At 49.0% G+C, this 13018-nt stretch overlaps 1 long non-coding RNA gene across 2 annotated transcripts in view; it reads right to left on the reverse strand.

Annotated features, from left to right (window-relative positions):
• Positions 1–13018, reverse strand: part of LOC134431618 (uncharacterized) — a 120328-nt gene that overhangs the window by 36752 nt on the left and 70558 nt on the right. The window lies entirely within an intron of this gene.

Raw genomic sequence — 13018 nt, forward strand, 5'->3', positions numbered from 1 at the left:
AATTATTTACCATATCTACTGCTACAACTTATTTTTCCTTATATTTCTAATTTTTATATAAATCTTTAACGTGTTTATGATATATTTCTATACTTATATTTCTACCTTTATATTATTTGTATTTGTAATTTTTACACTAAAACCCCTGCTTTGGCAAAGAAAAAACAAAACCATCCATTATTTTAAACTACTTAAATTTTTTTTATATTTATATTTATCATAATATACAACAAATGATAGATATAAGTAGATAGATATATCACACCCGCATTTATATCTATTTTATATCCATTTCCTATAATATTTTTCATAAAATATATGCAGTATTACGTGTATTATATATTGTATCAATTTATGTTATTTTACATTTACAATTTATTATTAATTTTTTATAGATCTGCATATAGTTGCAATACATTTATATATTTGTATTTTTGCTTGGCTTGTATTTACATTTATATTCTCTATTCATATATCTATAAACATACACAATACTCTATTAAAATTAGAGTAACTTATTGTAACATATAATGACTTATGTTACATGTTAAATTTTAAAAATTGACCGAATATATAAAAATAAAATTGGCTCATTCCCATTGCTACACATCTATTTCTTTTGTTTCAATATAGTTAGAGTCATAATTGCATATTTAAAATCCAATTCCTAAATGAAATGACAAAACAAACAGCATCAAATTCTCACCAATATCTTCCAAAAACATCAAGATACCTCCAACAGCCAAACAAGTGTCAGCGAAAAAACCAAGAACACTCTTTTCAATAACAATTCTCATCAGGACAGAAAAATGGAACCAAAATAAAAGAAAATCCTATAGAAACACACACAGCAAATTACAAAAAGTACTAAAAAAAAGTCAAACCAATCTACTCAACTCAAGCCAGTGCCACTCACCCTGAACGACGTTACTAAAAAAGAAAAAACCAACAAAATTCTACCTCTACACTAACTCAAGGAATAAACAATCCTCTGTAAAAATAACTTTAAAACCTGAACTAATTAACAAAATGGAAAAACATCTTAACCACTAAAAACTAAGAAATTAACTACCCAAATAAATAAATAGTTTTAAAAACCACCATATAAATACCCATGTTCCCAAAATAAACCCTGATAAACAATACTCAAAAAAATTAAAAGACAACAACAACAACAAAAAAAAAAAAGAAAATAAAGAAACCAACAAGAATAATACCAAAAACCAGATAAACTTAAAACTGCAACAAAAAATTATTCCCAACTGAATAAACCCATAGTGCCTCAAGCTATCAAAATAAAAATACCACCTAGAAACAAACACAAAGACTAAAGACAAACGTAACCATAAACAATGTCCCCCAAATTACCCGTAACCATAAAACATACACTACAATCAAATAAACCAACCAAATAAAAGCCCTGGAAGACGATAAACACACATGCAATTATAAAGATTAAAAACCCGCTGCTATGAACGACACGACGCTACCTCAAGCCCTCCAAAACAAACACTACACACTCACGCTAATAAAAGCCACCGCAACAGAATTAAAATCCGAACCGCTGCTTCACGCTATGACCCGTAAAAATCATTGCACGCCCTTCTAAACATAATACCCCGGGAAAAAAAAAAAAACTCCGACTACAAAACTCAATCCAAAACAAACCTTTATCATCCCTACCGGCACCGAGAACCGTACCACTCAGGAAGAACACCGTATCCCTTAGCGTACACCCGCTGCAAACCGAACACAGCGATGCAATCAACGCCTCCAAAGCGCCTCCGAGCCACGGCACCGCCGAACGTGGAGCGGCCGAACCCCGCGCTCGCTGCCGGCCCCGGACGGAGCGCGGCTCCCGGCAGGAAAGCGGCTCCTGCGGCGGCCGCTCCGGCACGCGGGGCCGGCGCCGTCCCGGGGAGCCCCGCCCGCTGCCCCTGCCCGGCGGGGCCGGCACCGGGCCCGGGGCTACCGGCGGCACCCGAGCCCCGCGCCTGGAGCGGACGGAGCGGCCAGCACCGCCCGGGCCGGTGCAGCAGCGCCCGCGCCGCCTCTGCCGCCCTTGGCCGGCCCGGCCTGCTCCGCTCGGCTCCGCATGGCTCGCACCGGCGCGGCTCCGCCACTGCCGCCCTGGCCGCGCCAAAACCCCGTGCGCCCCGGCAGCTGCTCGGGCCGTGCCAGCAGCACTCCCGAGCGGGAACGTTCCGGGCCGGGAACGTTCCGGGCCGGGCCGCGGGCACGAGGAGCGCCCTCCAATGCAGCGGCACAGCCCCATTGCAGCCCTGCAAACGCTGCCGGAGCTGCGGCTTCCCGCAAGCCAACCCCGAAACCTACGCCGCAGGCAGGGCTCACCTCACTTCAACAAGGGCAAAGAAATGTGTTCTCCCCTCCAATTTCACCCCCTAGGAGAGCAGAAAAGAAGGGGTGCTCCTCAAATGAAAGCCTTCGACTGATGGGAAAGGGCGATTTCAAACCCTTGAAAAGGAGGGACACCAGGGCTGCCCCCTCCATTTAAACCCTAGGGTGATGAAAATGGGGTGGCCTGCCTTCAAATCAAACCCATAATACCACAAGAATACTTTTCCCATTCCCCTTAAAATAGAACGCAAGGATTGCCTGTCACCCCCGGGATACCCCTAACAGCCTGGAAAAGGCAGCTTTTCCTGCAATCAACACCCTTAAAACCACAAGTGAAGAGGGATCCCCTCAGTTCAAACACAGACAATAAGAGAAGAGGAGCTGCTTCCTTCTCCGTAATTCCTTTTGTCCTCATAAGCTCCACTTTTGTTCCTGGGGAACCGGGGAGGGACTGGCAAGATGAAATTGCAAAGGGGAAGGAGAAATGTCCCCGCTCCAAACCCACACGGGCTCACCTGTTCGGCTGCTGCTCCCCGGCACAAAGATTCATCCCTCGGCACCTCCTTTAAGCGATGCTCCACGTACCCAAGCGCGGATCCAGGCGGTCCCCCGACCCTGTGGGAAGCTCCCGCAGTCCTTCCATGAGACAGCGCCGGGAGCGCCCCATAAACCCCTTCACTCAGCAGCTCCATGCAAAAGGGAGCTGAGGCAAAGCCTCGCCCCGGCAGGAGCCGGCCCCTCATCATCCTCACACTCACACCTGGGCTGTTCTGAGCCCCCATCATCCTCACACTCGCACCTGGGTTGCTCCGAGCCCCCCATCATATATTTTTCATATTTATATTCGCATGTATATTTAGAATTTATATTACTGTATAATAAAAATTATATTATATATTGCATCTCTTTATGTTACTTACATAGATTTCTATTTCTATTTCTATTCATAGTTTGGTATTATATCTTTATATCTCTATATATTTATTATATATTTCTGTATGTCGATTTACATTTCTATAGTACTTACATTATTTAAAATAAAACCTCTGCCTCTAATGAAATAAAAAGCAAAGACACCCCTTTCTTTAAAACACATTTAAAATTTTAAAAATAATTTTGTTTGTCATAATTCTATTCACATCTATATTTGTAATTTCCATTTGTTATATTTATAGATATTATATATATTGGAGAGAATACCTTTTTATATAATAATAGATATATTCTTTTGACACAATATATTTCTTTTACTTATATCTATATATATTAAATATTTATTGATATTGACATATATATGATATATTTGGATTTCTAGTTTTATATTTTTTATGAAATCTCCAGCCTATCCCCCTATAAAAGCCAAACAATCCCCAATTTATTTAAACTATATTTAAACATAAATCCTGTCACAGCTGCATTGCACAGCAGTGCCCCAAGCTAATCTGACACTTGTTCATCTCCTGGACCTGAATCTGAACCCGCTCACCTTGATCGCGCCTGGCAGAACCATTTTCATACCTTTTTCTGGCATGTCTTGTTTTTGTTTTTTTTGTCTTGAGTTTTTGTGGCCTTTATTGCCTCTCTTTCTTGCCTTGTTTCTTGGGGCTTTTACTCCCTTTTTCCTTGATTTTTTTCTGGCATTTCTTGGAGTTTTTTCTTTGTTTCTTCTTGCCCATTTTGGTGTTTTTTCTGGTTTTTCCTTGCCCCTTGGGATTTTTTTTTCTGTTTATTTTTTTTTCTGGGTTTTTCTTTGCCATTTTGGTTTTTTTTTTTTTTTTCCTGGATTTTTCTTCCCCATCTTAGTATTTTGTTCTGATTTTATTTCTTGCCCATCTTGGGGTTTTTCCCTGGTCAGTTTCAGGGGATTTTTCTTGCCCATCTTGGGTTCTTTTCTGGTTTTTTTTTTCTGGGTTTTTCTTAGGGTTTTTGTCCGTATTTTTTTTTTTCTGGGATTTTTCTCGCCCATCTCGGGGTTCTATTGTGGGCTTTTTCTTGCCCATCTTGGGGTTTTCTTCTGCGTTGTTTTCTTACCCATTTTGTTGTTGTTGTTGTTTGGGATTTTTGTTTGTTTGGTTTTGGGTTTTTTTTTCCTGTTTTTTTTTTTTTTTTCCTGAGGTATTTCTGGGATTTTTCTTACCCATCTTGGGGTTTTTTTTGGGGGGGGGGCGGTTTTCTCGCCTATCTCGAGGTTTTTTCTGTGGGTTTGTTTTTTGTTGCATTTTCTTTCTTTTCTTTTTCTTTTTTTACCCCCTAGGTTACTCCTTGCCCTCCTGGTTTTTTCTTTACGGCCGTATTTACGACAGTCGCGCTTTACGGCCGTATTTACGACAGTCGCGCTTTACGGCATCTTTTACGACAGTCGCGCTTTACGGCCGTATTTACGACAGTCGCGCTTTACGACACCTTTTACGACAGTCGCGCTTTACGGCGTATTTACGACAGTCGCGCTTTACGGCCGTATTTACGACAGTCGCGCTTTACGGCCGCATTTACGACAGTCGCGCTTTACGGCACCTTTTACGACAGTCGCGCTTTACGGCCGTATTTACGACAGTCGCGCTTTACGGCCGTATTTACGACAGTCGCGCTTTACGGCCGCATTTACGACAGTCGCGCTTTACGGCACCTTTTACGACAGTCGCGCTTTACGGCACCTTTTACGACAGTCGCGCTTTACGGCCGTATTTACGACAGTCGCGCTTTACGGCCGTATTTACGACAGTCGCGCTTTACGGCACCTTTTACGACAGTCGCGCTTTACGGCACCTTTTACGACAGTCGCGCTTTACGGCACCTTTTATGACAGTCGCGCTTTACGGCACCTTTTACGACAGTCGCGCTTTACGGCCGCATTTACGACAGTCGCGCTTTACGGCCGTATTTACGACAGTCGCGCTTTACGGCCGTATTTACGACAGTCGCGCTTTACGGCACCTTTTACGACAGTCGCGCTTTACGGCCGTATTTACGACAGTCGCGCTTTACGGCACCTTTTACGACAGTAGCGCTTTACGGCCGTATTTACGACAGTCGCGCTTTACGGCCGTATTTACGACAGTCGCGCTTTACGGCACCTTTTACGACAGTCGCGCTTTACGGCCGTATTTACGACAGTCGCGCTTTACGGCCGCATTTACGACAGTCGCGCTTTACGGCCGTATTTACGACAGTCGCACTTTACGGCACCTTTTACGACAGTCGCGCTTTACGGCCGTATTTACGACAGTCGCGCTTTACGGCACCTTTTACGACAGTCGCGCTTTACGGCCGTATTTACGACAGTCGCGCTTTACGGCCGTATTTACGACAGTCGCGCTTTACGGCCGTATTTAAGACAGTCGCGCTTTACGGCCGTATTTACGACAGTCGCGCTTTACGGCACCTTTTACGACAGTCGCGCTTTACGGCACCTTTTACGACAGTCGCGCTTTACGGCCGTATTTACGACAGTCGCGCTTTACGGCACCTTTTACGACAGTCGCGCTTTACGGCACCTTTTACGACAGTCGCGCTTTACGGCCGTATTTACGACAGTCGCGCTTTACGGCCGTATTTACGACAGTCGCGCTTTACGGCACCTTTTACGACAGTCGCGCTTTACGGCCGTATTTACGACAGTCGCGCTTTACGGCACCTTTTACGACAGTAGCGCTTTACGGCCGTATTTACGACAGTCGCGCTTTACGGCCGTATTTACGACAGTCGCGCTTTACGGCACCTTTTACGACAGTCGCGCTTTACGGCCGTATTTACGACAGTCGCGCTTTACGGCCGCATTTACGACAGTCGCGCTTTACGGCCGTATTTACGACAGTCGCACTTTACGGCACCTTTTACGACAGTCGCGCTTTACGGCCGTATTTACGACAGTCGCGCTTTACGGCACCTTTTACGACAGTCACGCTTTACGGCCGTATTTACGACAGTCGCGCTTTACGGCCGTATTTACGACAGTCGCGCTTTACGGCCGTATTTAAGACAGTCGCGCTTTACGGCACCTCTTACGACAGTCACGCTTTACGGCCGTATTTATGACAGTCGCGCTTTACGGCCGTATTTACGACAGTCGCGCTTTACGGCCGTATTTACGACAGTCGCGCTTTACGGCCGCATTTACGACAGTCGCGCTTTACGGCACCTTTTACGACAGTCGCGCTTTACGGCCGTATTTACGACAGTCGCGCTTTACGGCCGTATTTACGACAGTCGCGCTTTACGACCGTATTTACGACAGTCGCGCTTTACGGCCGTATTTACGACAGTCGCGCTTTACGGCCGTATTTACGACAGTCGCGCTTTACGGCACCTTTTACGACAGTCGCGCTTTACGGCCGTATTTACGACAGTCGCGCTTTACGGCCGTATTTACGACAGTCGCGCTTTACGGCCGTATTTACGACAGTCGCGCTTTACGGCACCTTTTACGACAGTCGCGCTTTACGGCCGCATTTACGACAGTCGCGCTTTACGGCCGTATTTACGACAGTCGCGCTTTACGGCCGTATTTACGACAGTCGCGCTTTACGGCACCTTTTACGACAGTCGCGCTTTACGGCCGCATTTACGACAGTCGCGCTTTACGGCCGTATTTACGACAGTCGCACTTTACGGCACCTTTTACGACAGTCGCGCTTTACGGCCGTATTTACGACAGTCGCGCTTTACGGCACCTTTTACGACAGTCGCGCTTTACGGCCGTATTTACGACAGTCGCGCTTTACGGCCGTATTTACGACAGTCGCACTTTACGGAACCTTTTACGACAGTCACGCTTTACGGCCGTATTTACGACAGTCGCGCTTTACGGCACCTTTTACGACAATCGCACTTTACGGCACCTTTTACGACAGTCGCGTTTTACGGCCGTATTTACGACAGTCGCGCTTCACGGCACCTTTTACGACAGTCGCGCTTTACGGCCGCATTTACGACAGTCGCGCTTTACGGCCGTATTTACGACAGTCGCGCTTTACGGCACCTTTTACGACAGTCGCGCTTTACGGCCGTATTTACGACAGTCGCGCTTTACGGCACCTTTTACGACAGTCACGCTTTACGGCCATATTTACGACAGTCGCGCTTTACGGCCGCATTTACGACAGTCGCGCTTTACGGCACCTTTTACGACAGTCGCGCTTTACGGCCGTATTTACGACAGTCGCGCTTTACGGCCGTATTTACGACAGTCGCGCTTTACGGCACCTTTTACCACAGTCGCGCTTTACGGCCGTATTTACGACAGTCGCGCTTTACGGCCGTATTTACGACAGTCGCGCTTTACGGCACCTTTTACGACAGTCGCGCTTTACGGCCGTATTTACGACAGTCGCGCTTTACGGCACCTTTTACGACAGTCGCGCTTTACGGCCGTATTTACGACAGTCGCGCTTTACGGCCGCATTTACGACAGTCGCCCTTTACGGCACCTTTTACGACAGTCGCGCTTTACGGCCGTATTTACGACAGTCGCGCTTTACGGCCGCATTTACGACAGTCGCGCTTTACGGCACCTTTTACGACAGTCGCGCTTTACGGCACCTTTTACGACAGTCGCGCTTTACGGCCGTATTTACGACAGTCGCACTTTACGGCACCTTTTACGACAGTCGCGCTTTACGGCCGTATTTACGACAGTCGCGCTTTACGGCACCTTTTACGACAGTCGCGCTTTACGGCCGTATTTACGACAGTCGCGCTTTACGGCCGTATTTACGACAGTCGCACTTTACGGCACCTTTTACGACAGTCGCGCTTTACGGCACCTTTTACGACAGTCGCGCTTTACGGCACCTTTTACGACAGTCGCACTTTACGGCACCTTTTACGACAGTCGCGCTTTACGGCCGTATTTACGACAGTCGCGCTTTACGGCTCCTTTTACGACAGTCGCGCTTTACGGCCGCATTTACGACAGTCGCGCTTTACGGCACCTTTTACGACAGTCGCGCTTTACGGCCGCATTTACGACAGTCGCGCTTTACGGCCGTATTTACGACAGTCGCACTTTACGGCACCTTTTACGACAGTCGCGCTTTACGGCCGTATTTACGACAGTCGCGCTTTACGGCCGTATTTACGACAGTCGCGCTTTACGGCACCTTTTACGACAGTCGCGCTTTACGGCCGTATTTACGACAGTCGCGCTTTACGGCCGTATTTACGACAGTCGCGCTTTACGGCCGCATTTACGACAGTCGCGCTTTACGGCACCTTTTACGACAGTCGCGCTTTACGGCCGTATTTACGACAGTCGCGCTTTACGGCCGTATTTACGACAGTCGCGCTTTACGACCGTATTTACGACAGTCGCGCTTTACGGCCGTATTTACGACAGTCGCGCTTTACGGCACCTTTTACGACAGTCGCGCTTTACGGCCGTATTTACGACAGTCGCGCTTTACGGCACCTTTTACGACAGTCGCGCTTTACGGCCGTATTTACGACAGTCGCGCTTTACGGCCGTATTTACGACAGTCGCGCTTTACGGCCGCATTTTCGACAGTCGCGCTTTACGGCCGCATTTACGACAGTCGCGCTTTACGGCCGCATTTACGACAGTCGCGCTTTACGGCCGTATTCACGACAGTCGCGCTTTACGGCCGTATTTACGACAGTCGCGCTTTACGGCCGTATTCACGACAGTCGCGCTTTACGGCCGTATTTACGACAGTCGCGCTTTACGGCACCTTTTACGACAGTCGCGCTTTACGGCCGTATTCACGACAGTCGCGCTTTACGGCACCTTTTACGACAGTCGCGCTTTACGGCACCTTTTACGCTAGTCGCGCTTTACGGCACCTTTTATGACAGTCGCGCTTTACGGCCTTATTTACGATAGTCGCGCTTTACGGCACCTTTTACGACAGTCGCGCTTTACGGCACCTTTTACGCTAGTCGCGCTTTACGGCACTTTACGGCCGTATTCACGACAGTCGCGCTTTACGGCACCTTTTACGACAGTCGCGCTTTACGGCACCTTTTACGCTAGTCGCGCTTTACGGCACCTTTTACGACAGTCGCGCTTTACGGCCTTATTTACGATAGTCGCGCTTTACGGCACCTTTTACGACAGTCGCGCTTTACGGCCGCATTTACGACAGTCGCGCTTTACGGCCGCATTTACGACAGTCGCGCTTTACGGCACCTTTTACGACCGTCGCGCTTTACGGCCGTATTTACGACAGTCGCACTTTACGGCACCTTTTACGACAGTCGCGCTTTACGGCACCTTTTACGACAGTCGCGCTTTACGGCGCTCTTTACGACAGTCGCGCTTTACGGCCGTATTTACGACAGTCGCGCTTTACGGCACCTTTTACCACAGTCGCGCTTTACGGCCGTATTTACGACAGTCGCGCTTTACGGCACCTTTTACGACAGTCGCGCTTTACGGCCGTATTTACGACAGTCGCGCTTTACGGCCGTATTTACGACAGTCGCGCTTTACGGCACCTTTTACGACAGTCGCGCTTTACGGCACCTTTTACGACAGTCGCACTTTACGGCACCTTTTACGACAGTCGCGCTTTACGGCCGTATTTACGACAGTCGCGCTTTACGGCTCCTTTTACGACAGTCGCGCTTTACGGCCGCATTTACGACAGTCGCGCTTTACGGCACCTTTTACGACAGTCGCGCTTTACGGCCGCATTTACGACAGTCGCGCTTTACGGCCGTATTTACGACAGTCGCACTTTACGGCACCTTTTACGACAGTCGCGCTTTACGGCCGTATTTACGACAGTCGCGCTTTACGGCCGTATTTACGACAGTCGCGCTTTACGGCACCTTTTACGACAGTCGCGCTTTACGGCCGTATTTACGACAGTCGCGCTTTACGGCCGTATTTACGACAGTCGCGCTTTACGGCCGCATTTACGACAGTCGCGCTTTACGGCACCTTTTACGACAGTCGCGCTTTACGGCCGTATTTACGACAGTCGCGCTTTACGGCCGTATTTACGACAGTCGCGCTTTACGACCGTATTTACGACAGTCGCGCTTTACGGCCGTATTTACGACAGTCGCGCTTTACGGCACCTTTTACGACAGTCGCGCTTTACGGCCGTATTTACGACAGTCGCGCTTTACGGCACCTTTTACGACAGTCGCGCTTTACGGCCGTATTTACGACAGTCGCGCTTTACGGCCGTATTTACGACAGTCGCGCTTTACGGCCGCATTTTCGACAGTCGCGCTTTACGGCCGCATTTACGACAGTCGCGCTTTACGGCCGCATTTACGACAGTCGCGCTTTACGGCCGCATTTACGACAGTCGCGCTTTACGGCCGCATTTACGACAGTCGCGCTTTACGGCACCTTTTACGACAGTCGCGCTTTACGGCCGTATTCACGACAGTCGCGCTTTACGGCACCTTTTACGACAGTCGCGCTTTACGGCACCTTTTACGCTAGTCGCGCTTTACGGCACCTTTTACGACAGTCGCGCTTTACGGCCTTATTTACGATAGTCGCGCTTTACGGCACCTTTTACGACAGTCGCGCTTTACGGCACCTTTTACGCTAGTCGCGCTTTACGGCACCTTTTACGACAGTCGCGCTTTACGGCCTTATTTACGACAGTCGCGCTTTACGGCCGTATTCACGACAGTCGCGCTTTACGGCCGTATTTACGACAGTCGCGCTTTACGGCCGTATTCACGACAGTCGCGCTTTACGGCCGTATTTACGACAGTCGCGCTTTACGGCCGTATTTACGACAGTCGCGCTTTACGGCCGTATTCACGACAGTCGCGCTTTACGGCACCTTTTACGACAGTCGCGCTTTACGGCACCTTTTACGCTAGTCGCGCTTTACGGCACCTTTTACGACAGTCGCGCTTTACGGCCTTATTTACGATAGTCGCGCTTTACGGCACCTTTTACGACAGTCGCGCTTTACGGCCGCATTTACGACAGTCGCGCTTTACGGAACCTTTTACGACAGTCGCGCTTTACGGCACCTTTTACGACCGTCGCGCTTTACGGCCGTATTTACGACAGTCGCACTTTACGGCACCTTTTACGACAGTCGCGCTTTACGGCACCTTTTACGACAGTCGCGCTTTACGGCGCTCTTTACGACAGTCGCGCTTTACGGCCGTATTTACGACAGTCGCGCTTTACGGCACCTTTTACCACAGTCGCGCTTTACGGCCGTATTTACGACAGTCGCGCTTTACGGCACCTTTTACGACAGTCGCGCTTTACGGCCGTATTTACGACAGTCGCGCTTTACGGCCGTATTTACGACAGTCGCGCTTTACGGCACCTTTTACGACAGTCGCGCTTTACGGCCGCATTTACGACAGTCGCGCTTTACGGCCGCATTTACGACAGTCGCGCTTTACGGCACCTTTTACGACCGTCGCGCTTTACGGCCGTATTTACGACAGTCGCACTTTACGGCACCTTTTACGACAGTCGCGCTTTACGGCACCTTTTACGACAGTCGCGCTTTACGGCGCTCTTTACGACAGTCGCGCTTTACGGCCGTATTTACGACAGTCGCGCTTTACGGCACCTTTTACCACAGTCGCGCTTTACGGCCGTATTTACGACAGTCGCGCTTTACGGCACCTTTTACGACAGTCGCGCTTTACGGCCGTATTTACGACAGTCGCGCTTTACGGCCGTATTTACGACAGTCGCGCTTTACGGCCGTATTTACGACAGTCGCGCTTTACGGCACCTTTTACGACAGTCGCGCTTTACGGCCGTATTTACGACAGTCGCGCTTTACGGCACCTTTTACGACAGTCGCGCTTTACGGCCGTATTTACGACAGTCGCGCTTTACGGCCGTATTTACGACAGTCGCGCTTTACGGCACCTTTTACGACAGTCGCGCTTTACGGCACCTTTTACGACAGTCGCGCTTTACGGCCGCATTTACGACAGTCGCGCTTCACGGCCGTATTTACGACAGTCGCGCTTTACGGCCGTATTTACAACAGTCGCGCTTTACGGCACCTTTTACGACAGTCGCACTTTACGGCCGTATTTACGACAGTCGCGCTTTACGGCCGTATTTACGACAGTCGCGCTTTACGGCACCTTTTACGACAGTCGCGCTTTACGGCCGTATTTACGACAGTCGCGCTTTACGGCACCTTTTACGACAGTAGCGCTTTACGGCCGTATTTACGACAGTCGCGCTTTACGGCCGTATTTACGACAGTCGCGCTTTACGGCACCTTTTACGACAGTCGCGCTTTACGGCCGCATTTACGACAGTCGCGCTTTACGGCCGTATTTACGACAGTCGCGCTTTACGGCCGTATTTACGACAGTCGCGCTTTACGGCCGTATTTACGACAGTCGCGCTTTACGGCCGTATTTACGACAGTCGCGCTTTACGGCACCTTTTACGACAGTCGCGCTTTACGGCCGTATTTACGACAGTCGCGCTTTACGGCACCTTTTACGACAGTAGCGCTTTACGGCCGTATTTACGACAGTCGCGCTTTACGGCCGTATTTACGACAGTCGCGCTTTACGGCACCTTTTACGACAGTCGCGCTTTACGGCCGTATTTACGACAGTCGCGCTTTACGGCCGCATTTACGACAGTCGCGCTTTACGGCCGTATTTACGACAGTCGCACTTTACGGCACCTTTTACGACAGTCGCGCTTTACGGCCGTATTTACGACAGTCGC

The sequence above is a fragment of the Melospiza melodia genome, chromosome 2 (assembly GCF_035770615.1).
Source record: "Melospiza melodia melodia isolate bMelMel2 chromosome 2, bMelMel2.pri, whole genome shotgun sequence".
NCBI lineage: Eukaryota > Metazoa > Chordata > Aves > Passeriformes > Passerellidae > Melospiza > Melospiza melodia.